Source organism: Desmodus rotundus, chromosome X (assembly GCF_022682495.2).
Source record: "Desmodus rotundus isolate HL8 chromosome X, HLdesRot8A.1, whole genome shotgun sequence".
Classification (NCBI taxonomy): Eukaryota; Metazoa; Chordata; class Mammalia; order Chiroptera; family Phyllostomidae; genus Desmodus; species Desmodus rotundus.
This window is the reverse complement of record NC_071400.1, coordinates 67,050,482-67,075,423: the sequence shown is the minus strand read 5'-3', so window position 1 is coordinate 67,075,423 and position 24,942 is coordinate 67,050,482. Positions and strand designations below refer to the sequence as shown.

The window sequence follows — 24,942 nt, the reverse complement described above, 5'->3', positions numbered from 1 at the left end:
GTGATTTGATTATAAGTTTGTAATTGGGAAGATCATGGTGGGTAGTCATGCTCCAGGCCTATAATTTCTTTATTATTTATTCATTTATTTATGTATTTATTTATTTATCTTTATCCTCACCAGAAGACATTTTTTCATTGCTTTTAGAGAGGGAGGAAGGGAAAGAAAGAGAGAGCGAGAGAGAGACATTGATGTGAGAGAGAAACATAGATTGATCTCCTTCTAGTACATGCCCCAACTGGGGATCGAACCCACAATCTGGTCATGTGCCCTCACCAGGAATAGAACATGCTGCCTTTCAGACCATGGGATGATGCTCTAACCAACTAAGCCACACTGGCCATGGCAATAACTTCTTTAGTGAAAGGTAAGCCAGCTCTGTACATTGTTCTTGTGTATCTAAGTTAACACACCTTTGAAATGCCAGAAGTAATACCCCTCAAAGAGGGTATTAACCCTCAAGAGAGCACATAATCTTAAGTATCTTGTAATTCAATCCCTGCCCTGCTTTCTCTAAGCTTCCATGTACATACCCTCCTTAATTTCAAATGCATAAGAGAAGCTGCAAAACTATTATACTCTCTCTCTTCCTGGGCGTTGCCTACAGAGGTGGCTACCCTCTCCTACTCAGCACCATGGCTGCCCTCAGACCCCTCATGAAACCCAAGATTGTCAAAAAGAAGATCAAGAAGTCCATCTGGCACCAGTCTGACTGATATTTCTAAATTAATGGGAACTGGCAGAAACCCAGAGGCATTTACAATAGGGTACACAGAAGATTCAAGGGCCAGATCTTGATGCCCAACCTTGGTTACGGGAGCAACAAGAAAACAAAGTACATGCTGCTCAATGGCTTTTGGAAGTTCCTGTTCCACATGTCAAGGAGCTTGAAGTGCTGCTTATGTGTGACAAATCTTACTGTACTGAGAGTGCGCGCAATGTCTCCTCAAAGAAGCGCAAGGCCATTGTGAAAAGAGTTGCCCAGCTGTCCATCAGTGTCACCAATCCCAATGTCAGGCTGCACAGCGAAGAAAATGAATGGACAGTTTCTGTACACATTGTATTTGTGTTAATAAAACCATAAAATTCTGCCAAAAAAGCCCCACCGTTATTCTCCAGAGTGTTTGGGAGATTTTGTTGTTAGTGGACAGGGTCTGGGCCCAGAATGGGTTTGCTTCAGGTACCCCAGCAGTAAGTGGGTTCTTGACTTTATGCAGGGAATATTTCACAACACAAGTCCAGGGATTCTGAGAGTATGTTTATTAAAGCTGGGGACAGTGAAACAAAGGAAGGGCCTCAGGTAGAGGAAGCAACAGGAGAGAGAAAGACAAAAAAGGGGTCTTGGACACAGGTTCAGGGGGTTAGCCCAGAACAAGCTGCTGCTGCCTGCTGCTCTCCTGGTTGCAAGTCTCGTGGGGACCCTTAGAGTCTAGGAGGAAGAGAGCAGAGATACAAGATGTGGGCAGGCTGCTGTAGCAAGAATAATGCATGGATCCTTTGTCTTGAGGCATTTTATCTTTGTTTGGCTGGCTGGAATCCTAGGGCAGGGCCTTAACAGAATATTTATTAGTTTTTCAGGTGTGTTCTTCAATATATTTATTCATTAAAAGGTACATATAGAGGGGTCAGGAGTTATTTTCTGATTAGTTTTACTCATATTGACATAGAACATCATCAAGAACATCACTGAAGAGGGACCAGGACTAAGGCCATTCTGTCCTGGGACGGTCTGGAATGTGTAAACCATTTGTTCCTAAGTGTCCTTGGTTAGGGAAGATAAAACCCTGTGATTCATTAGCTGGCTGTAAATTTCTCAAATCATTTGGCTTTCTTTAATTATTTTCCCTCAGTTTCCCTTACTCCACTTGTGAAGGAATTTCCCTATCTTCTTACTATCCTGCCTCATTACTCCCTGGCATATGTTGTCAGTTTGGCTCAAATAAACTTACAAAAATTCTCTACAGTTTTGGATGTTTCTTCCACCAACAGAAATATATGTATTTGCACTAAATGGCACCCCGCCCAACAGCTTCTGGCCTCCACTATTCTACTTCCTGTTTTTATCAAATGAATATACTCTTTAAAATAATTTCATGCCCTGGCTGGTGTGGCTCACTGGTTGAGTGTCAGCCTGTGAACCAAAGGGTCGCCGGTTCAATTCTGAGTCAGGGCACATGCCTGGGTTGTGGGCCAGGTCCCCAGTAGGGGGCACACGAGAGGCAACCACACATTGATGTTTCTCTCCCTCTCTTTCTCTCTTCCCCTCGGTCTAAAAATAAATAAATAAAATATTTTTAAAAAGTAATAATGTCACTTGTTTCTTTTTACTTTTTATGAAGTGGCTACAAGAAAACTAAAATTACTCATGTGGCTTGCATTATATTTCTATCATATGGTGCTGGTCTTGGCAGGGCCTGACAGTAAGGCCTAAATCAGGTTAGACATAATCATGGTTTACAAAATTCTAAATCCAGTTATAAAATCAAATGTCAAAATATCATTATATAAAATAGTATATTGATAACTGTTTGAACCATAAACCCTAAATTATATTAAAAATAATAAGAAACAGATGGGGAAGGGCATAATGATGAAATGTATGTTAGATTCCTTCTAACAGATAGACTCAAATTTCAAGATACATATGTTTCACATCCTAATAATATTCTGGATCAGAATTTGATGTACACTGGATCGGGTGAAGACAGAGGTCCTGGCGGGGTCTGAAACAGTGGCACTAAGTGTCGGGTCAGCTTGGGACACAGGGCAGAAATATCAGCCAAAGTGAGTTGGGGAGAGGAAGGAAAATGACCAAAGTTGACCTGACACTGGGTCCCCTTCTCCCAGCCCTGTCTAGCAGCTGAAGGCAGGGGTTGAATTTGTAACAGGAAGTGTTAGAGCCAAAGGTCCAGCCCTTCCTTTCCAACTCCTTCATCACTGCCAAGTCCTGACTCATCCCTCCATTTATTCCAGTCACAGTGACAAATTGGAAGTGACATGTCGAGTGCTGAGAACACAGGAGGAAAGGATCTGACTAAAGAGAAAGGAAGTGAGGGGAATGGAATAGGAGTGGCTTCTTTTCCTCACCTCCACTCCTCCAGTTTATTTTGCAGCCACTTCTGCCCCATCCCCCAGAGAGTACAGGCTTAGTAGGCAGGTGTGTTCTGGGCAAAAAGGTAGCCCTTTCAGCAGCTTGATCAGAAGTTATGTCTCAGTCCCTTTGTAGCCAGAGCTATAAATCAGGTCCCATACACAGCATGAGACCACTCATTGCCTGCTCTATTGAGTTGGAAAGACGAAGACAGAGTGCCCCTTCCTACTTGGACAGAAGATGCCAAGTTTGTCCTCCTGCACCCACCTGGGGAGCTTTGGGTCAGGGCTGAATTCGAATTCTTCACCTGCCATCCTGGGCCCAGTATACTCAAGTGAAATTTATTTTACAGGCCCATAGCCTGGGCAGTGCCTGCAGATAACTATGAAGTATATTACACACTTTGAAATTTTTAAATATGTCTTTTAAAATATGGCTTTAAAAAAAACCTTGCTTGTCAGTTTGCAAATATTTTAACTTATAATGGTGAGCACTTAATGTGTATTGTATTCCACAAAGATGTATTGAATACCAGATGTGTACCCAGCACATATTACCTCTGATTTTTTTTTACTTCAATCTCATCAGGTGCTCTGCACTCCCCATTAGGGCTTAGGGCCCCGGGGCTCAGGGGCATGTATTGCCCTGAACACCACCAACAATGTGAATTGCAGAATGAGGATTTGGGAATGGAATGCTGCCTTCTTTGTCTGATACATAAACCTATGGGAAACATTGCAGTTACGGGAAAACTAAGTTGGAGCAAAATGTGTATGCTTCTAATGCCAGGCGTGGATAGATTTCTTCGACTCATTGGATCAGTTGAGAGATTCTTAAGCATTTTGAGCAGAGAAATATTAAGAAATTATTTCAAGAAGCCTATGGAATAAGATTTGGGGTTGGTGTATGTGTGGGGGGGCATCTTAAGGATAAGGAATATGTGGGCACAGGGGAAGGAGAGCAGAGAACTTCTGGTTTCAGAGTTATGTAGGGTCTGCACTCAAGAGCCTGGAAGACAGATGACATGGTGTCACTGATAAGCACTTGTGTGCCCAACTCAAGCCCTGTGCATGCTTCCCCTCCTGCCCAGCCACAGCCCTGGATGCAGCTTGCTTGTTTTAGTTGTAAAAAGAGAAGGCTGCATTTCATTTTAGAATGAATTTATACATACTCTATAAATATGAAAGGTATGGAAAAACATTGCCATGCCTGTAGAAAACCGTGATTCACATTTGGAGGAGTTTTTGCTATCATTCTTTTTCTGTGTGCAGTTAACATTTTTACATAGAGATCCACGTGTAGCTTGCATTTTTCACTTCAATATTATATGAAAATCATTTCCCATGATGTTACACAGTCTTGATAAACAATATTTTAAATGGTTTCATATTTTTAGAGAGACCATCTACTCTGGTTTCCTTAATTTATTATTCCCCAACTAATGTTTCCAATGCTTCCTTTTTCACAAATAAAGCTTGGATAAACACCTTAATCACACACACACACACACACACACACACCCTCTCTGTTTACCTATCATCTAGGAAAAGAAGATGAATATTGACAAGAAGATGGAAGATTTTGGGGAGGAGGGCTACTCATTCACGCTAAGGACCCAGGTCCGGGTCTGGGTTGGGGGACAGAGCCTAGAGTGAGTCAGCCTGTCACCAATGCAGTTGTTGCAGAACCGGGCGGAGCAGCCCCGAGTCCAAAGGCGGAGACAGCCCTCCGTACTGCGGAAAACCCAGCGGGCGCTTTGCCGCAGTGGCGCTTGGCTTTGGCCTCAGGCGGTCTCTGGCGCCTCCTGCCGTTCACACTGTAAACCTGCAAGGGGCTGCCGCTCTTAGTTCTCTTTCCCTTCTCCGCCTCCTCCTCCATCTTGCTTGTTCGTTGCTTTTCCCTCACCCCTCCCTCCCTAGCTCCTTTCTAGTTGTCCACTTGTCAGTTTAGGGATCTCAGCCAGAGAAGCCCGTTACGGAACTAGCAGCGATCATTGACCCAGGGGAATGAGCAGGCCAAAAGGGGGCCTGGGCGGGGCCCAGACTCCTCTTGGCGCTGCGACGCTAGAGGGGTTAATCTTGAGCCAGGACCTCTTGCCCCACGGCCTCTGAGCCCCTTCTTGCAGTTCCTGGTTCTCTGTGGTCCCGGGAGGAGGTGCCAGAAAGGACAGAACTTGCGGTGCGATGCAGACTGCAAATCCCTATCACCTTGTAGCCCTCTTGCGGGCAGACAGCAGAAGTGAGACAAGAAGGCCCAGACCTGAGGTCTCTGGGACTGGGACCTGCCATTGTCAAACAAAACCAGAGCTCAGCAGTAGTTAAAGTGGTAAACCAGATTTTATTCAGGATTATTGCCCTCAGTATGGAACCGGGTTCAATTCTGAATACAACACGGTAAGGTAGGCACTTACAGCCAAGGCGTGGGCAGTGTCAGTGGATGGAAAATTCCTAAGAGGGAACATCAGGGTTAAAGGGGATTCTGGCTAAACCGACCTAAAATGATTCTTGCTGAAGACAGGCCAGGGTAATCAGACATCACCCGAGGATGTGGAGGAGGAACCCAATCAAATATGGAGGATGGGTGTTCTACCTAAACTGACTTTGCAGGATTCTTGCCAAAATTGAACAATGCAGAGAGGAACACAGAAGCTCAAAAGTTGAGGCCTAGTTGAGAAGTTCAGGGGAGCCAGAGTAAAGTTTGGTCAAGGAAAGAATCTTTGTCACTACTCCCTGGCCAAAGACTCTAGAAATGCTTCATGGTGACACTTCAAGACAACAGGACAATTGTTCAGGAGTGGGCAGGGGAGGGAGCTTGTGGGGGACAGGAAGCAGCCACCTCTCTGTGCACTTTGCAGGTCTCCAGAGCTCAGGCTACCTAGGATCGACACTCCCCTTCCCCAATTCAGAATCACCTCAAATCTGAACCTGGCTCCCAGCCTGTAGGCCTTCTCTGGTTTAGCCCCTAGGCTGTCATTGCAAAGGGGGCCATGAGGGATCTCAGTGACCTTATACACAAACCTAGTGTCAAATCACCCCAAGTGGAGTTCATTTACCATCCTCTTTTTCTGAGAAGCCCCACTTACATGTTCCTGTGCACCTTTTGTGGTCCGACCAAGCTATCCCTCCTGCTGTCCCAGACCAGGGACCAGATAGCCTGACCCAAGACACCTAGGAATGTTTTCCAGGCAAGGGGATGACTCCAAGTACCAGATATGAAAGTTGATTCTGGAATCCAGCCAGGTGCTGCCTCAGAGACCCCACAGAATGCCCAACTGCAGACAGTTCACCAAGAGGGCTGCCTGGAGGAAGAGGAGGGCTGCAAACACTAGAGCCGAATGACCTAGCCTGGACACTGATTTATTCACACAACATAGATCTTAGAGCTTAGATATGTGACTTAACCTCACAAAGCTTTAGGCTCTACATACATTTTTCTATTTATTGTTCTATCCCCACATTCACCAAGTATATGTAGAGCTCTTAGGCGGTTGGGATACAAAGAGGAATTAGAAGGAGCTCAGAGGAGGAAGGAAGAAAGATGACATTATGGCCAAATGCAGTCAGAGAGAGCATGTGGAGGGGGAGCTGGGAAGAAGTTGTCAGGAAGGGACCAGAAAATGCTGCTCCCGTGAAGTTACCTTAGAACTAAGCTATGGGACGTAAGAAAGAATTTACCAAATTGACAAAAAGGGTGTGGGCTCCCGTGGCAAAAAACAAAAAACAAAAACAGGTACCCATTGGCCCTAAGTTCCAGCTCTCACATCCCAAGGTTGCCCCACAACAAGGGAGGTGGGTGAGGCAGGCGGCAGCCAGAGTATGGAGGACAATGTAGGGAGAGGAATTGTGTCAGACTAGTGTTGGGCAGGTGTCTGATCACTGGCAGTGTGGAGGAGGCATCTGGGGGGAGTAAGAATGGAAGTGGGGAGTTAGGACTGGTGTTGAGCCTTGAACTCAGTAGCCTGAAAAACGGAGACCCTTTTTGCCTTTAGAAGACTGCCTCTCACCAAGTTTCCCCCCTCATTGATTGCAACCAATGATAATTTTTAAATATTCCAGTGCTCCCAGAATCTGAGGATGAGTCATTTGTTAGGATTTCTGCACAAGTGTTTGATCCAAGCCATGTGTGAATCATGTTGATGTTCTTTCTTTAAAAACGTCTTTCTGCTCTGGCTGGTGTAGCTCAGTGGATTGGAAGGATCACCAGTTCAGTTCCCGGTCAGGGCATATGCCTGGGTTGCGGGCCAGGTCCCCAGTAGGGGGTGTGCAAGAGGCAACCACACACTGATGTTTCTCTGCCTCTCTTTCTCTCTCCCTTCCCCTCTAAATAAATAAATAAATAAATAAAACCTTTAAAAAATAAAAAGACGTCTTTCCCCAGAACAGGCTGGCAACTCCTCAGAGTTCTGCCTTTTGGTTTGGGGCTCTCATCTGGTCAGTGACCCACAATCTCCCCAGCTTCCCAATACTGCCAAATGGAAAGTATCTTCCTCATTTTTTCTCTGCCCCAAGTCCCAGCCAGGTCATGGGTAACTGGGACTGTCGATGGGGCAGGCCAAGTGCAGGGAGCAGGGTGGCATCTCCAGTCTCTGCTTTTCCTCAGAACTGGAGGCATTTCTTTGTAACAAGGTGGAGCTCAATCTCCCTGAAAGTGACTTTCTTTCCTGCATGTGTTTAACTGATGTCAAAGGTCACAGCAAGCCCTGACTGGAGTGCTACCCTGACTGATGTGGCTCAGCAGGTGGGCGTCACCCTGCAAACTGAAGGGTCTCAGGTTCAATTCCTGGTCAGGGCACATGCCTGGGTTTCGGGCCAGGTCACCTGTTGAGGATGTGTGAGAGGTAGGCCCATCAATGTTTTTCTCGCACATCGATGTTACTCTGCCTTTCTTTCTCCCTCCTTTCCCTTCTTTCTAAAAATGAATAAATAAAATCTTTTTTAAAGGTCACAACAAGGTATAAGGGAGGAAAGAACAGTAATAGTGAAGGGGCAGGGACTGACAGCACCCAAGAGCTCCCTCGTAGCCTTTGATCCAGACGTTAGGTACCATGCCTGTCACTTGTTGATGGTTTCTGCTATCATTGCTGCGTTTGAACAAAATTTGAAATATTTTGACTTTGTCTATAAAGACAAATAAACAAAATAAAAGTCTGAAGCAAGAGAACAGTTTAGGAAATGAAACTCATACTCCAGGTGAGAGGGGATGAAGACTTGAATTAAGGCAGGAAGTCTGCAGAGGCAAATACACATACTCCTTTTGCAAGCTTGTTGTGAACTTGAAATTAGATTAGCTAGATGAAGACAGCCAACATGGAGCCTGGCATACAGCAGGTGTCAAATAAAATACTAGGTTGCTACTCTTTCCCTCCCTGGGGCATATTCTGTCCAAAATGCAGGCCTGTGAGTGCTCTCTGTGGGTGCAGGCCAGGAGGTAAGCCTTGTTTTGGTTCCTGACACTTCAGCAAGGTTTCAGAGGGGTGCCATGCTCTTGTAACCTCTGGGAAAGGCTTCTGGAAGAGAAGGAGAACGGGAGGTGAACTAGTTAGCCAGGCTCATACACCCTTCCCAAGCAGCCTTCCTTTCAAGCTAGTCATGTCATTTGCCTTCTGCCATTCAAAGGCTCCTTCTGAGGGTGGGGATTGCTGTGGGGACCTCTGTCTGGCCTTTGAGAGATTTTCAGACTTCCACCATCCTATACTCATGGCCCCTCACCCTACCTTGGCAACTTCCAAACTACTTGTTCATCTTGAATTCAGCCAACCAACCATCTACTCTTGCCAAAAAAAGTCTCACTCTAGTCACAGGTTTTACCATACAGGGAATGAACTGGATGTCAGGAAGGGGGCAGAGACTGTAATATCCCACTACTCAAGCATTGTCCTCTCAACCTGGTCATGGTCTTTCACACAGCAACTCAACCTTGAGCTATCTATAGGGAGTAAGGAGAGATGTAGCCCTTCCTTCCGAAAGGACAGAAGGAGGGAAGGAAGGAAGAAGGATTCATGGAAGGAATGAAGGAAGGAAAGGGCAGAGAAGGATAAAGAATGAGACCTAAAGTCAAGATTTGGAAGGAGAAAAATAAGAGAGGGAGAGAGAGAGGGAGAGAAGAGGAAGAGGAAAGAGGGGGAGGAGGAGGAAAGAGAAGGGAGGGGGAAAGGAAGGATAAGGAAAGTAAAAGAATGAGGTCTAGAGACAAAGTATAAAAGGAATGAAGAAATAGAAGGGGGAGAGAAAGGAAAGAGGAAGGAAGGGAGGGAGGGAAGAACGGAGGAAAAGAGAAAGAGGGACAGCAGAAACCAGAAAAGGAGGAGGGAAGACAAGGAGAGGGAGATCATTCGGGGGATCCCCAGAGGAGAGGGAGGCTGATAGTGGTTCTTAGGTCTCTGACCCAAGTCTGTCTTTTGAATTTACCCACGTGCCTCAGTAACCTCAGCATTTCTTCAGTGAAGTGTAAGTGTAGGAGTACCAGAGATTGTCTGAGTCACACTTTCCAATACAGGGCATCTACCATTCCAAAATTATGGCTTACAATGTAAGAGGGAATGTTGGAGGGTGAAGGTGCATATTTCAGAGACATTTTTTAAAATCTTCACCTGAGGATATGTTTATTGATTTTAGAGACAGACGAAGGGAGGGAGGAATAGAGAAACATTGACGTGAAAGAGAAATATCTGGGGTGGGGTGGAGGGATGGGGAGAAAAGGCATACAACTGCAATTGAATAACAATAAAAATTTAAAAAAAGAAAGAGAAATATCAATTGGGTGCCTCTTGTACACACCCTGACCTGGGATCAAACCCACAACCTAAGTATGTATCCTGACCAAGAATCGAACCCACAATATTTTGGTGCACAAGATGCCACTCCAACCAACTGAGCCACCCAACCTGGGCTAAACTACTCAGCTCTTATAAATTTAAGATGAAGGCAATGAAAGCACTTTTCTGCCTTACCAACTTAGAGATTTTTATTCCAAAACAACATGTATCAGAATTTGCAGGTGCTGTGGCTTTTCCCTATTCAAGTAACGCCTGACACAATTCTATTTTTGGTAGTGATTAGTTTAATTGCCTGTTCTATGGCATTTTCTTCCTCTACATCTCACTACTTATAAAACTGCAGATATTTAAACAGTTCTGAAATTTTTCTTCCACTAAAAGCTTTCACCACTTTCCTCAAAAAATCCACATAATTTTCAAATATTTCTAGGGCATCTAGTAGGTATTTGGGGAAAAATACCCTTACTCCTTACACTAAAAGAAAATTCATCTGGATAGAAGCTTTAAATGTTTAAAAAAAAAAAACCTAAAGAAAACCTTGGAAGTATGAAATTAAAGCAAAGGTTTTTGTTTATTTTCATTTATTTTAATTTTTATTTATTTAAAAAATATTTTATTTATTTACTTTTAGAGTGAAGGGGAGGGAGGGAGAAAGAGAAGGAAAGAAACATTGATTCCAGAGGGTAACATCGATTGTTCATCCTTCATAGGCACCCGGACTGCGACCAAACTGGCAACTTAGGCACGTGCCCTGATTGGGGGGAAGGGGGCACTACACCCAACCAACTGAGCCACACTGGTCAGGGCAAGGGTGAATATTTTCATAATTGACAAATCAGATGTCATTAAAGAAACCATTGGTAAATTAGGTCTCTGAAAATATGCTTCTGAACATTTTGTATGCTTCTGAACATTTTGTTATTCTTACAGCAACATAATTTTTTTAAACAAAAAGATCAGTGAATGCTTATTGCTCTGCAACTTATATTCACTTGGCAATAAAATAATGGCATCTTTCCAAGTTAGTCCCTTCATTTTAATGGACATATAAATACCTCATTATATGTAATTCTTCTTTATCCTTCTCTTGTTAATATCTTAACTAACCGGCAGAAGCAGAGAGTAAGCCTACACCAACACTTCAAATGCCTAGAGATTCTTATCAAAGGGTTTCCAAGCACCTAATCCAATGGTTTCTTTGTAGTTGCTCCATTGTGTGGCTGGAGATAAGTGATTCTGAAAAAATCCCCAGTGATTCACAGGTGGATATGAAGTTTATATATTTTTAAATAATAGTAATTAAGATGCTGAAGACAATAAAGTTATAGATATTGAAAATTATGTAGATTTGCTTTCCAGAGTGATGATAAAAATGCATCGTTTTAGTAGTTAACTTTATTGATTTTTTGTAATTAATTTAAAAATTTAAGCTTAACAGGTCAATACATTCCAGGTATTGCTAATAAGGGGAGAGGAAACATGAACTTTCTAACTTCATGATCTAAGTATTGTTATCATCCAAGAAGTTTCCAAATTATATACAAAATCAAATGAAGACTAATTGTTTTATTTGGTTCTCAGATTTTTCCCCCCGACATTCTCCATGGCTTCTTTACAGAAAATCCCCTGAATAGAATTTTGCACACAGCCCAGCAGAGGGCCTTGTGTTCTGAGCCACAATCAGGCATAGATAGAAGACACTGCAGCTACCAGTTAGGAAATCGGGAACGAGGGCGCCTAACCTCCCACACTCCACCCACAGGGCTATCAGGTTCCAGTTACAGCTGTTCAACTAACAACAGATGGCGTCTGCATTTCCTTTTAATCTAGGAGGCAGAATAAGTGGTTTCTAAGAATAACTAGCAGCTTGGGAAAATATCCCATTATGTAATTACCATGCAAGTATTTCATATTGCAGCTTTTATTCCCCTAAGATTCCTATTCTCATTTAAAAGTGCATTTCAAAGATATGCACACATGTAACCTAAATGCTCAGGAAAAAAGACATTAAACAGAAATACATCACAGTGATAAACAATGGTTGTTACTGCAGAGATTATGGCTGATTTTGCTACATTTTTTTATGTCCCAGATTTTACAAGTTGTTTTGTTTTGAATATCCCGTTGTTTGTTTTTTATTTCTTGAATATTCCATTTTCAAAAAGGAAAATATAGAAGAACGAACAGGCAAGAGACAGGAAGTAAACACATGCTTATCAAAAAGATTCAAGACATTTGGACCAATTTTTTAAAGTCTTTCTTAAAAGAATTTTTAGAACAGTATAAAATAACATACACGAAAATGACTCGTTTTAGCCTTTATATAATTGGTCATTTTTATCCTTTCAGCAAAAAAGTGGAAGAATCCACTTATGTGCAGAAGGCATGGATCTCTTTTCCAGAAACAAATTTTAAAAACTGCACCATGAAATGCTGTTGTTTTTATCCGGATTTCAAAGAGGGAGAAAAAACTCTCTCTGATGACTTTCTATCATTAAAGTATATTTTGAAGTAAGGAATTATTTACTCATTTATTCCACAAATATTTAGAGATTCCTTTTATGTGCCAGGTACTTTTCACACCGTAAACTACTCTCTTCCCACCCTACCCCCCAAAAGGCTTGCCTGCCTAATCTAGATCACAAAAGGTTTCTAGCACTGTTACTAACTTCATCCCCTCTAGGAGACCCTCTGTCTCCCAATCCCAGCTGTCGCTTAGCTAACCCCCCCTTCATTCTTTAGTCCTCCAACTATTCTTCAGGGGCACCTTCTCATCTCTCCCTACTGCAACTGGCTTCTGCTCTGTGGGGGCATTTGCTTCCTCAGTACCTTTGGATGGGCACCCTTATCACAACCTTTGCAGACACCAAGTCTTCTGCTGAACTGTGGCACCAGGAAGGAAGGGCCAGGAAATTTTAGAGCAAAACTTGCTGACTTGGAAGTCCCATGTATGTATAAGTGGACTGTACTTATAGAATAATCACACTCCATGCATATAACTTTTTTAGTAAAAGTTTTATCTTTGCCTTAAGCAACCCCTGTCCATTGTTTTTGCGCATCTAGGTTAACACACCTTTAAAATAAGCATAACCAACCTCAAAAAAAGCACATAATCTTGTTCACTATCCTGTTCACAATCCCCACCTTGCTTTCTTCCACCCCCATGTAATGGTCATTACACTCCCTTCTTAATTTCAAATGCATACAAGAAACTGCAAAATTCTCATTCTTGGAAGCTTTTGAAATCTTGTTTCCAGGCAATTTTCATCAGTTTGGCTTAAATAAAATCTTATAAAGATTATTTACAGGCTTGGACATTTTAAAGAGTGATTAGATAATAGGAGACCATAGGCAGAAATTTACCACCCCAAAGGTGTGTGTTTACTTTTCAAAGTGAGATGGAACCCACAGCAAGTCATTTACATTCCAGAAGATTTTGAAGGACTAGGATCAAGTGCCATGGGAGCTCACTCACTCTCTCTCTCTCTCTCTCTCCCTCATTCTCTCTCTCTCAGAAGGGAAGAGGGTAGGCAGCTGTCTTATTCCTGTATAAACTCCCAGAATCTTAATTTTGCTGCTCCTCTCCTGCAGTCCAACCCTGTACATACAGGCCAGTCCATCTGTCTCTTACTGAATGGCCCCAAAAGGAGGAAGAATTGGGGCAAAGGAAAACTGATATAGTTATTCCTGTAAGTAATAATAACTTGATTTGAAATCTTATGTTTACTTTTAGTACATTATGAATAAGTACAGATAGTAAAAGTTTATCAGCTAACCTTGACCAGTATGGCTCAGTTGGTTAGGCATTATCCCACAAAGCAAAAGGTTGCCAGTTTGATTCCCGGTCAGGGCACATGCCTGGGTTGTGGGTTCAGACCTAGTAGGTCGGGGCTCTAACGAGAGGAAACCAATGGATGTTTCTCTCACACATCGATGTTTTTCTCTCCTTTTCTTTCTCTCTCCCTTCCCCTTTCTTTAAAAATAATAATAAAATAAATAAAATCTTATTTAATAAGTTTATCAACTACATCAGAGTGTATCTCCTACTACAAGAACATCTCTCACAAAATCACAATTCAGTTATCAAATTCAAGAAATTTAACATGGATGGAAATATTATCTAATCTATAGTCCTTATTTAAATTTTGCCAATTTTCCTAATGATACACCTTAAAGCATTTTCCCCCATTCAAGATACAATCTAGAATCACACATTGCATTTAATTGTCACATTCTTTTTAGGCACTTTTAATCTGGAGCAGTAGATTTGTCCCAACATTAGCTTTGATCATGTGGTTAAGGTGATGACTGCCAAGTTTTTCTGTTGTAAAGTTTTTCTCTTTCTAATAAGCAAGTATTTTGTAGGGAGATCCTTTGATGATTAGTAGGATATTTTGTAGACTCAAACTCCTCCTCTCCCATTTAGTATTTCACTGATTATTCTCGTGTAACTCAAGAATGGTTGAAAAATGGCGATTTTTAACTCTTTTTTTTCCCCACACTTAATAATTGTATTCTATTGTAAGGCACCTGGTATAGATTGAATGTTTTTGTCAACCCCAAATTCACATGTTGAAAACTAATGCCCAAGGTGATGGTATTTGGAAGTAGGGCCTTTGGGAGGTGATTAGGTCATGAAGGTGGAGCCCTTGAGAATGGGATAAGATCCCAGAGAGCTCCCTGTCCCCTTCTACCAAGTGAGAACACAGAAAGGTATGGTAAAGTTTACTAGATTTGCTAATGACTGGTTTTAGGAGCCTTAAAACTGTAAAATATAAAATAATGGGCACGAAGAAAATGAGAGAGCAAGAGAGAGAGAGAGAATAAAGCATTAGGTGATGGGTTACAGAAAGAATCTCAAATATCCTGGGGCCTAACAGTGCCAATATTGCTCTTCAAAATTAAGAAGTGCCATTTCTCATGGGAACTCAAACTTTTTAAAAAAAAACTGGATTCATTGTTATATTTCAATAACTGTATGGGAAAACTTCAGCATCCACCTAAAGGGTTAGCCAAAAAATTGGCTCTGTGGTTTTCTGGGTTTTTTTAAATTATTTTATTGTTGTTCGATTACAGTTGTCTGCATTTTCTCCCCACCCCTCTACCCCACCCCAGCCAAACCCACCTCCCTCCCTTGCTTCCACCCTCCCCCTTGGTTTTGTCTATGTGTCCTTTATAGTAGTTCCTCAAAACCCTTCTCCCCAGTGTCCCTTCCCCCTTCCCCCCTGGCTATTGTTAGATTGTTCTTAACTTCAATGTCTCTGGTTATGAAAAAATTTTTTAAAAGATTTATTTACTTATTTTTAGAGAGAGGGGAGGGAGGGAGAAAGAGAAGGAAAGAAACATCGATATGGACTGGTTGTCTCTAGTACATTCCCAACTGGGGACCTGGCCTGCAACCGGAATCCAACCCATGACCTTTCAATTCACAGGCTGATGCTCAATCCACTGAGCCACACCAGCCAGGTCTGAAGAAAAGAATTTAAGAGAGCCCTGCCTGGTGTGGCTCAGTGGGCTGAGTGCCGGCCTGTGAACCAAAGGGTCGCAGATTTGATTCCCAGTTGGGGCACATGCCTGGGTTGTGGGCCGGGTCCCCAGTAGGGGGCGCATGAGAGGCAACCACACATTGATGTTTCTCTCCCTATCTCCCTCCCTTCCCCTCTCTAAAAATAAATAAATAAATAAAACTTTAAAAAAAGAGAGAAACACACTTCTGTGATATTAATAGCTTTGGCACTATATTTTTTAGCATCAGTTAAAATTCTTCTGACATCACAATACAAATTACATTATTTTAGCAGCAAGACTGGGAATAAAGGAATGGACACAGGATTACAGAGCTAGACAAGGCCCTACTGGGAAAGGCAAGACTAGGTTCCCTCATTCTATCCCTGGCAAATTTTGCCTCCTCATCCTTGGGACCAAAGAAGGAAGGAAGGAGGTCTGATTCTCCTCTCTTACTCCAACCTCATCTATGCCAGCCTCTACCTGGACTGTACCCAATTTATGTCACTTCATTCTACATTAATGCTGTAAGATATCTTTTTTCCTTCTGTTTTGGAAAAGGGTTCCCATGAGAGAGAATACTATTTAGACTGGAATTTTTCTATCATCTATAACATTGTAAACGTTTTCAGGTGAGTTCGTATTTGTAAATACTAAGAACTTGTTAGTTTTTAGTGATTTCCCAAGGAAACACTGATAAAATGACAGTTTGAAGATTTTCTTTCCATGCCATTTACTAACATAATCTTCGCTCACATGGTTATTGAGAACATGAATCTGAGACAGAAATGTGTAATCTAGAGGAAAGAAATGGCCCTTGATCCCCATCCTTGAATGAGAAATATAGTGTATTAGTCTCTGGAACTTGTATAACAAAATAACACAGACTGAGTGGCCTAAATGACAGAAATTTATTTATCACATTCTGGAGTCTGGAAGTCCACGATTAAAGTGCTGGCAAGGTAGATTTCATAACACCTCTTCTCTTGGTTCATAGGTGGCCACCATCTCAATGTGAACATATGACCTCTTCTTTGTGAAGGAAGAAAGAAGGGGGAAAGGGAAGGGAAAAGGGGAGGGAGGCTAGGAGAGGGCAAGGGAGAAAGAAAGTGTGTGAGTGCTTTCTAGTAATCTCTTCTAATAAGGGCATTAATCCATCAGATCAAGGACCTACCCAATGACCTCATTTAACCTTAATTATTTTCTTTGAGGCCCCATCTTCAAATACAGCCACAGTGGGAGTTAGGGTTTCAACATCCAAATTTTGAGAAGACACAAACATTCAGTCCATGACATGTGGTAAAGATGCCTTCATTCTTTACCATAAATAACAAGCTTAATACACTAGCATTTGTTCTCTATAAATATATTGGTAAATTTTTTAAATATTAAAGCTGAGGATGGAATTCTACAGCATAGTAAAAATTTTTTCAGAAGGCCCATAAAACATTCTCTCTCTGCCTCAAGGTATTTATGTCTCATATAAAATGGCTGACTGACAGAAATATTGTGCTAGAGCATATTGTATACATAGACTATTTCTACAACAAGCATTTAACTGCTAACCTAGACTTAAACCCAGGTATGACAGATAAGCCTTCTCAAGAGGAAGAATGCTCAGTGTTAAGAAACTTCTCCCAGTGTGAAAAATCATAAAAGTTTCAGGGAAACAGCAGCTCTTAAAAATACTTTAGCCAGCCTTGGCCAGGTGGCACAGTTGGTTGGAGTGTCATCCCATACACCAAAAGGTTGTGGGTTCAATTCCTAGTCAGGGCACATACCTAGGTTTCGGGTTTGATCTTCAGACGTGTATGAGAGGAAACCAACTAGATGCTTCTCTTCTCTTTCTCTACCCCCTCTCTCAGCCTCTCCCTCTCCCCGTCCTTTCTTCTCTCTCTAAAATCAATAAACATATCCTTGGGTGAGGATTAAAAAGACATTTAAAAATACTTTGGCCAACCCTGGCTGGTGTGGCTCAGTGGATTGAGCGTGGGCCTGCGAACAGAAAGGATGCCGGTTGGATTCCTGGTCAGGACACATGCCTGGATTTCAGACCAGGTCCCCAGTTGGGGGCATGTGAAAGGCAACCGATCAACATTTCTCTCACACACGGATGTTTCTCTTCTTGTCTTTCTCCCTCCCTTTCCCTCTGAAAAGAAATAAGAAAGAAATTAAAAAGTAGATATACTTTGGCCACTTTTGGCTTTCAGCTCAGAGGGGGTGGGTGCAACTTTCTTCCATTGTCCCAAATCTGGGTTCATCTGACACCAGCTGCCTCCACCATGCTACTGAAGTTCAACCCCAATGAGACCAAAGTCCTATACCTGAGGTGCACTGTTGGGGAAGTTGGTGCCACATCTGCCCTGGCCCTCAAGATCAGCCCCCTGGGCATGTCTCCAAAAAAGGTTGGTGATGATGTCGCCAAAGCAACCGGTGACTGGAAGGGTCTGAGGATTACAGTGAACCTGACCATCAGAACAGACAGGCCCAGACTGAGGTAGTGCCTTCTGCCTCTGCCCCATCATCAAAGCCCTCAAAGAACCACCATGAGACAGAAGCAAACAAACAAACAAACAAACAAAAAAGCATTAAGCACAGTGGAAATATCACTTTTGTTGAGATTGTCAACATTGTCGGACAGATGCAGAACTGATCTTTAGCTAGAGAACTCTCTGGAACCATTAAAGAGATCCTGGGGACTGCCCAATCTGTGGGCAGCAGTGTTGATGGCCACCACCCTCATAACATCATAGATGACATCCGCAGTGGTACAGCGGAATGCCCAGCTAGGTAAGAACTACAAAGGGAAAAATTTCAATTAAAGATCATTTGACAACAACAACAAAATTACTTTGGCCAGGGTTGTATCATTATTTTGGAAAAAGCACCCAGAGGCTTGCTTTTGGGAATTGTGTAAAGTCATTAAGAACAAGAGTAGATACATCTGTTTCCAGCCAAGATGGAGTAACAAGGACCAGATAAAACACCAATCTGAAAGAACTGTAAAATCCCAGACAATATAAATGGAACAGTGGTTTTTAAGACACTGGACATCAGGCAATGAAGGACAATGATCCTTGAGAAGTGGTAAATAAAGAAGATAAGCCCTGTGATTACCCCGACTTACTGCCTTGAGAGAGTTTCCAGGTCCAGCAAAGGGCCAGGAAACTGAGATGAAGCCCAATGGACTCCTTGAGTTGAGGAGCTCTCCTTGTTGAGATATAGTTTTGCAAGAAGTTATCACTGGGGGGAATTTGGAAAAGGGTATATGGATCTCTCTGTATTACTTTTTTAAATTTGAATTTCTTTTTTAAAATTGACTTTTAGAAAGAGATAGGGAAAGAGAGAGAGACAGAGAGGCAAACATTGATTTGTTGTTCCACTTATTGATGCACTCATTGGTTGATTCTTGTATGTGCCCTGGCCTGGGATGGAACCGGCAGCCTTGGTATATCAGGACAACACTCTAACCAACTGAGCTACCCAGCAAGGGCTCTCTGTATTATTTCACACAATTGCATGTGAATCTACAATTATCCAAAAATGAAAGGTTTAATTTTTAAAAAGCTTAACTTTAAAAACAAGAGAAATAAGGGAGCCTTCAGATATACAAAAGCTGAAAGAATTCATCACCGGCAGACCTGCAAAGCAAGAAATGTTGAGAGAAGTCCTTCAGAGAGAAGGCAAATAATACCAGATGGAAATCAACATCTACACAAAGGACCAAAGACCACTGGAAGTGATAACTACATAGGTAAATGTACAAGATTTACCTATTTGTATATTTACAAGATTTGTATGTTTAAATTTCTTTAAAAGATAATTGTACATTTGAGCAGAAAATGTATTATGGGGTTTATAATATATAAAAGTATAATTCACGAAAACAATAGCATAAATCTCAGGAGGAGAGAAATGAAAGTACACTGTTACAAGTTTCTTTTTTTTATTGTTGTTCCAGTACAGTTGTTTCCATTTTCCCCCACCACTCCCTCCCACCCCACCCACCCCCACCTCCCACCCTATATCCTACCCCCCTTTGGCTTTGTCCATGTGTCCTTTATAAATACTTTTGTTCCTTGCCTTGACCATTCCCCTTCCTTCCCCTGTTATCCTCCTCCCCCCTCCCCTCTGGTCACTGTCAGTTCATTCTTTACTTCCATGTCTCTGGTTCCATTTTGCTCTTATTTGATTTGTTGATTATGTTCCACTTATAGGTGAGATCACATGATATCTGTCTTTCACCACCTGGCTTATTTCACTTAGCATAATGCTCTCCAGTTCCATCCATGCTGTCACAAAGGGTAGGAGCTCCTTCTTTCTTTCTGCTGTGTAGTATTCCATGGTGTAAATGTACCATAGTTTTTTGATTCACTCATCTATTGATGGGCACTTAGGTTGCTTCCAGCACTTGGCTATTGTAAATTGTGCTGTCGTGAACATAGGTAAACACTATTAAAAGTAATGTTTAGCTCTGGCTGGTGTGGCTCAGTGGGTTGGGCATCAGACTGCAAAGCAAACGGTTGCCAGTTCCCTTCCCAGTGAGGGCACATGCAGGCCAGGTCCCTGTCTCCCTCTTTCTTTCTCCCTTCCTTTCCCTCCCTCTAAAAATAAATAAATACATTTAATTTAATAAATAATATTTAGGTTTACTTGTAAACTTCCAACACTCTGACCCCAGAGTTGTATATTAAAAATCTCTTCAAGGAATATTCAGGAGTAGAAATTTCCATACTCTGCTGTAGATGGAAAAATTATAGTTGCATTGCCACTCATTTAAAAGTACCTTTATTTAGCCCTAGCCAGGTATCTCAGTTGGTTATAGCGTGGTACCCAGCAGGTTGTATCCCCATGCCAGGTCAAGGCACATACAGGAATCAACAAATGAACGCATAAATAAGTGGAACAATAAATCAGTGTTTCTCTTTCTCTCCCTTCCTCTCTCTCTGTCTCCAAAATCAATAAAAAAATTTAAATAAGAACCTATGCACCCCAATGTTCATAGCAGCACAATTTACAATAGCCAAGTACTGGAAGCAACCTAAGTGCCCATGAGCAAATGAGTGGATCCAAAAACTATGGTACATTTACACAATGGAATTCTACGCAGCAGAGAGAAAGAAGGAGCTTATACCCTTTGCAACAGCATGGATGGAACTGGAGAGCATTATGCTAAGTGAAATAAGCCAGGCAGTGAGGGACAAATATCGTATGATCTCACCTTTAACTGGAACATAATCAACAGAAGAAAAAAGCAAACAAAATATAACTAGAGACATTGTAAATTAGACAATCTAACAATAGCCAGAGGGGAGCGGGGAGGGGATAGTGAGGAGAGGGGATTACAGGAACTACTATAAAGGACACATGGCCAAACCAAGGGGGAGGATGGAGGTGGGGGAGGGAGGTGGGTTCAGATGGGGTGGGGTGGAAAGATGGGGAGAAAATGCAGACAACTGTAACTGAATAACAATAAAAATTTTAAAATAAATAAATAAAAGTACCTTTATTTATTTTTTTCAATTACAATTTACTTTCAATATTACTTTGTTAAAAATAACTTTCCCTTGCTGGTTTGTGGCTAGTCTCAGGCTCCCACAGCCTCCCATTGGCTGGGACGGCCCAAAGCCCACCTCCTGTGCCTAGCTATTGATCAGCCTGTGGCCCCTCTTAGTCTGAAGTCCGCTCTCTTCTAACTCTAAACGCGGGGGTGAAGTACAGCCCATCAATGCCCAGTGGTGTTCCAAAGTTCTCCCTCTATTGCATTTCCATCGGCTGATCTCACTGCTTGTCAGGAGCCTGGAGCATAAAGTGGCTCCCTGCAGACCGCATCCGGTGGCGCAGGGGAGCGGGGTACTTGAGACGGATGAGTCAGGCCGGTGGGGCCCGCAGCTTTTTCTCGGTCTGTACGTGGTTACCTCTCCCAAAATGGGTAGCTGAGGGAGGCTGTGCGATGGGTTCTCAGAAGGGGCGTTCTCCAGGCGGTGGTAGGAGCAGGCCAGGGCGGTGGCTTTCGAGAAATGAAAGTGTCAGGTTTTAGAGGCGAGCCTTAGGCACGCAGAACTGCTGGGGTGGATCCCAGATTCCTTAAAGAGGTGCCCCTGGCCTGCACCCTGTTCAGACATTTTTTACCAAAGTTGCATTGCTGGAACTCTCCCTCCTCCGTCCCTCCGGTGAGGGCAGCCTGAATCTCAGTTTGCTCAGCTATAAAATGGGTGGGATTACCACGACAGTCGGCGAACACGAGATTTTGTATGTTTTCCAGACATGTTTCTAAGAATTTAAAATCAACAACAATAAAAGCCAACAACCACTTTTAAATATTTTGAAATTTCTAGATGGATAATTTCCAGGGGGGTGTCAGAAAACCATAATCAACTAGTTCATATTTTAATTTTTGTTTTAATACATGTTGTGCTTGATGGTTTTAATGTGATGATGATGATGATAATAACCCAAATTACTTTAACGACTTTCATGGCTTTGTCAGGTACCTGTGAAGAAGTACCTGGCTGAAGTTGTGCCAGTTGGATGGGTTTGGAATGAGTCCTTGAGAAAGTATTGCCCTTCAGTGATCTCTGTCCCCCCCTTCCGTTCAGGACATCGATTTTTGCTCTTTAAAAAAGAAAAAGATTTAATTTAGTTTTTAGAGAGAGGGAAAGGGTGGGAGAAAGAGAAGGAGAGAAATATCGATGTGAGAGAGTAACATTCATCAGTTGCTTCTCCCATGCCCCCAACAGAGCACCTGGCTCCCAACCCAGGCATGTGCCCTGAGCGGGAATCAACCGGGAATGGAACTGGCAACCTTGTGGTTCACAGATGGGCTAAACCCACTGAGCCACACCAACCAGAGCAGCCCATCGTTTTGTAAGTGTTGTGCAACAGAGCCAGGAATCTGTTTTCAAACATTGTCTAGAAATTAACATTTTTAAACAAATTAAATAATATTTAAATGAATTGAAATTTGAAATGCACTACACAGGCCACTAAATTAATCTTCCTTTTGGTGAGCATTATGGAGCTCCTCACTGAGCTCCAACTGGAGTTGTTCCTGACCCCATGTGGTTCCATGGCTCTTGCACTGGGAGATGGGGTGGGGACCAGGGATCCGATTTTAGAAAAGAGATTAAAAAAAAATCTAGACAGTAAGAATTTGTAAACAATCAAAATGTTTAGAATTATGTTTGAAGCAATTTTTTGTCATGCATTTTTTTTAATTTTTGTTATTCAATTACAGTTGTATGCCTTTTCTCCCCATCCCTCTTGTCATGCACTTTTAAATTGAGGTATATTTTACATATAATAAAATGTACCCATTTCCACGGTAGAGTTCGATGAATTTTGACAAATGCATATTGAACTGTCCAGTCACCTCCCAAAGTTCCTTCATGCCCTTCTCAGTCATTCTCCTGCAGTACAACAACTAGTCTGATTTCCTTCACGATAGATTAGTTTTGCTTGGCTTAGAATTTCATACAAATGGAATAATACAGTATTTCTCTTTTGTGTCTGGCTTCTATCACTCGACCTTATGTCTATAAGATTCATAGGCACATGAAGTGTTTGTTCCTTTTTGTTGCTCAGTAGTGTGAAAAAAAATAAATGGAGCCACTTTAAAATGGAGTCAGAGCTGCCACCCTGGAGGAACTGTCTTGCATGTCTTATTCCTCAAACCTTTGGAATGCGTAAACTCAGAAAAATAACCTTTGGACTGGACGTAAAGGAGCACTGTACCCCAAACAACTGTTTGCAAAGATAACAAGAAAGCAAACATTATGACTAATGGACTGGAAATTAAAAACATTCTTTAGAATTAACATCACTATGTTAGCTTACCTGCACTTATAAAAATGTCTTTCTATTAATGTAATTGTTCCCCTTCCCTTTCTAATAAATACCCCTTGCCTCCTAACCTGAACATGATTTGGGTTTATGCCTGAATCAGTGCTTTCTAAATAGTTATTCTTTGGATCTCAAAAAATGCTTGTTGCCTCTCACTTTGGCCTTTTAATTTTAGGTTAACAGTAGTATTCCATGATCCCACTCACAGAAGCAATCCATGGAAGTTCCAGTTTCTCCACATTCTCATCAGTATGTGCTATTTATTGTCTGTCTTTTTAATTTTAGCCAATGAATGGTGAAGATCCTAATAGAAAAGGGGCAATGGGAAATTGAGGCTATATGGCAGCCCAGTAAGCAGAACTTTTGTTTCTCTCCTTACAGGCAGAGAAAGCACTTTATAAATATAAGTTGAAGCATGTTGAGGTTCCCTCACCTAGACTTTTCTCTGATCCTTCCCACTTTATCACAGAGATCCTGAGACTCCAAACAGGAGACTGTAGGCACTTCGAACACAATAGGCTATTCATACTATCAGGGAACGAATTAAAATCTAGTGCCAACACGGTGAATCCTCTCCACAGAGACAGAAAGAATGAAATAGTTTTATTATTGAAAAGCGTTAAGCCAGACTGCGATGTGCATCACAAAAACAGAAAAACCTTGACCTTTTTATACAGCTAGGGAGATATAACCCATTACCTGTATTTTCTCAAGAAAGACAATTAACTTGTCCTTAAGTAAGAGAACTTTATAGTACCATTTGCTACACACAGTTCATCTCAAATTCACCTGGTAATTGGGGTAGCCATATGCCTTAATCCAAAGGAAAAATAAAATACTTGTCTTTGACAAGCAGCTAACTTGCAGCCAGCTGCCTAGATCAAATTCCTGCTGAGACTTAGGTAGGGGTGCTATCTTCTTGACGTTTACATTTCAAAGAGATGACTTCTAGGTCTTTAAGAACAATACCCTTGGGTTGTAAAACTGCCCGGAGGCTTACTTAGGTTTTTCAAAGATTTACATACATCTGAAAGGGGCAGGAAAAACTGACAATTTCAAGTTGTTGTTGTTGTTTTAAAGGAAATGCTCTAAGAAAAGGGAGGGCGACAAGTCTCTTTCACTTTTAACACCAGGTAAAAGTCATCTTTTAAAAAATTGTATTTACCTCTCAATTCCTCCACATATTTCCCTGTGCTTGTGCCCCATTCCAGGTCCACACTTTCCTCCCCTCTTCACCTAGCCATATGTGACTAGACTTTCAAAATCCTTATCAAATCCCATTTCTAACGGAAGCCTCTCAGAACAGCAGGCTGCCCCTTCTAGGGCCAGATCCTCGGCCTGGCCACACTAGAGAATGGCTATTATAAAAGGCTATTACTCTCAGAATTGGAACGTTGCAGATATTTGATCTGTTTCCCACCCGTTTCAAATACGGTAACACTGAAATCCAGGAAAATCCCAAATGGCTACTTAGGGTTCCGAGTCACTGGAACAAAAAGAGCACTTAAGAATTCACCACCCAGATTCAGGAACTCCTAAAGTCAGCCCCAAGTGAATGAAAATTGGGCCTGCTTTATTCCGCAATGGCACGATTGGGGTTAAAGCCCATCGCACACAGGATTCCTCCTGACTGCGCCTGCGCAAATCAGGACCTGTGAATTTACCGTAGACCCTGACGTTTCGGGCAGCCCCTCCTAATCCGGAACGCGACCCACATCCCGTTGGTCCT

General features: G+C 42.1%; 2 pseudogenes; both read left to right on the top strand.

Moving 5' to 3' along the window:
• Positions 1-584: 584 nt before the first annotated feature.
• On the top strand, positions 585-1,084 carry LOC112322382 (large ribosomal subunit protein eL32-like; annotated as a pseudogene).
• A 16,569-nt stretch (positions 1,085-17,653) lies between these two features.
• On the top strand, positions 17,654-18,165 carry LOC112322381 (large ribosomal subunit protein uL11 pseudogene; annotated as a pseudogene).
• The last annotated feature ends 6,777 nt before the right edge of the window (positions 18,166-24,942 follow it).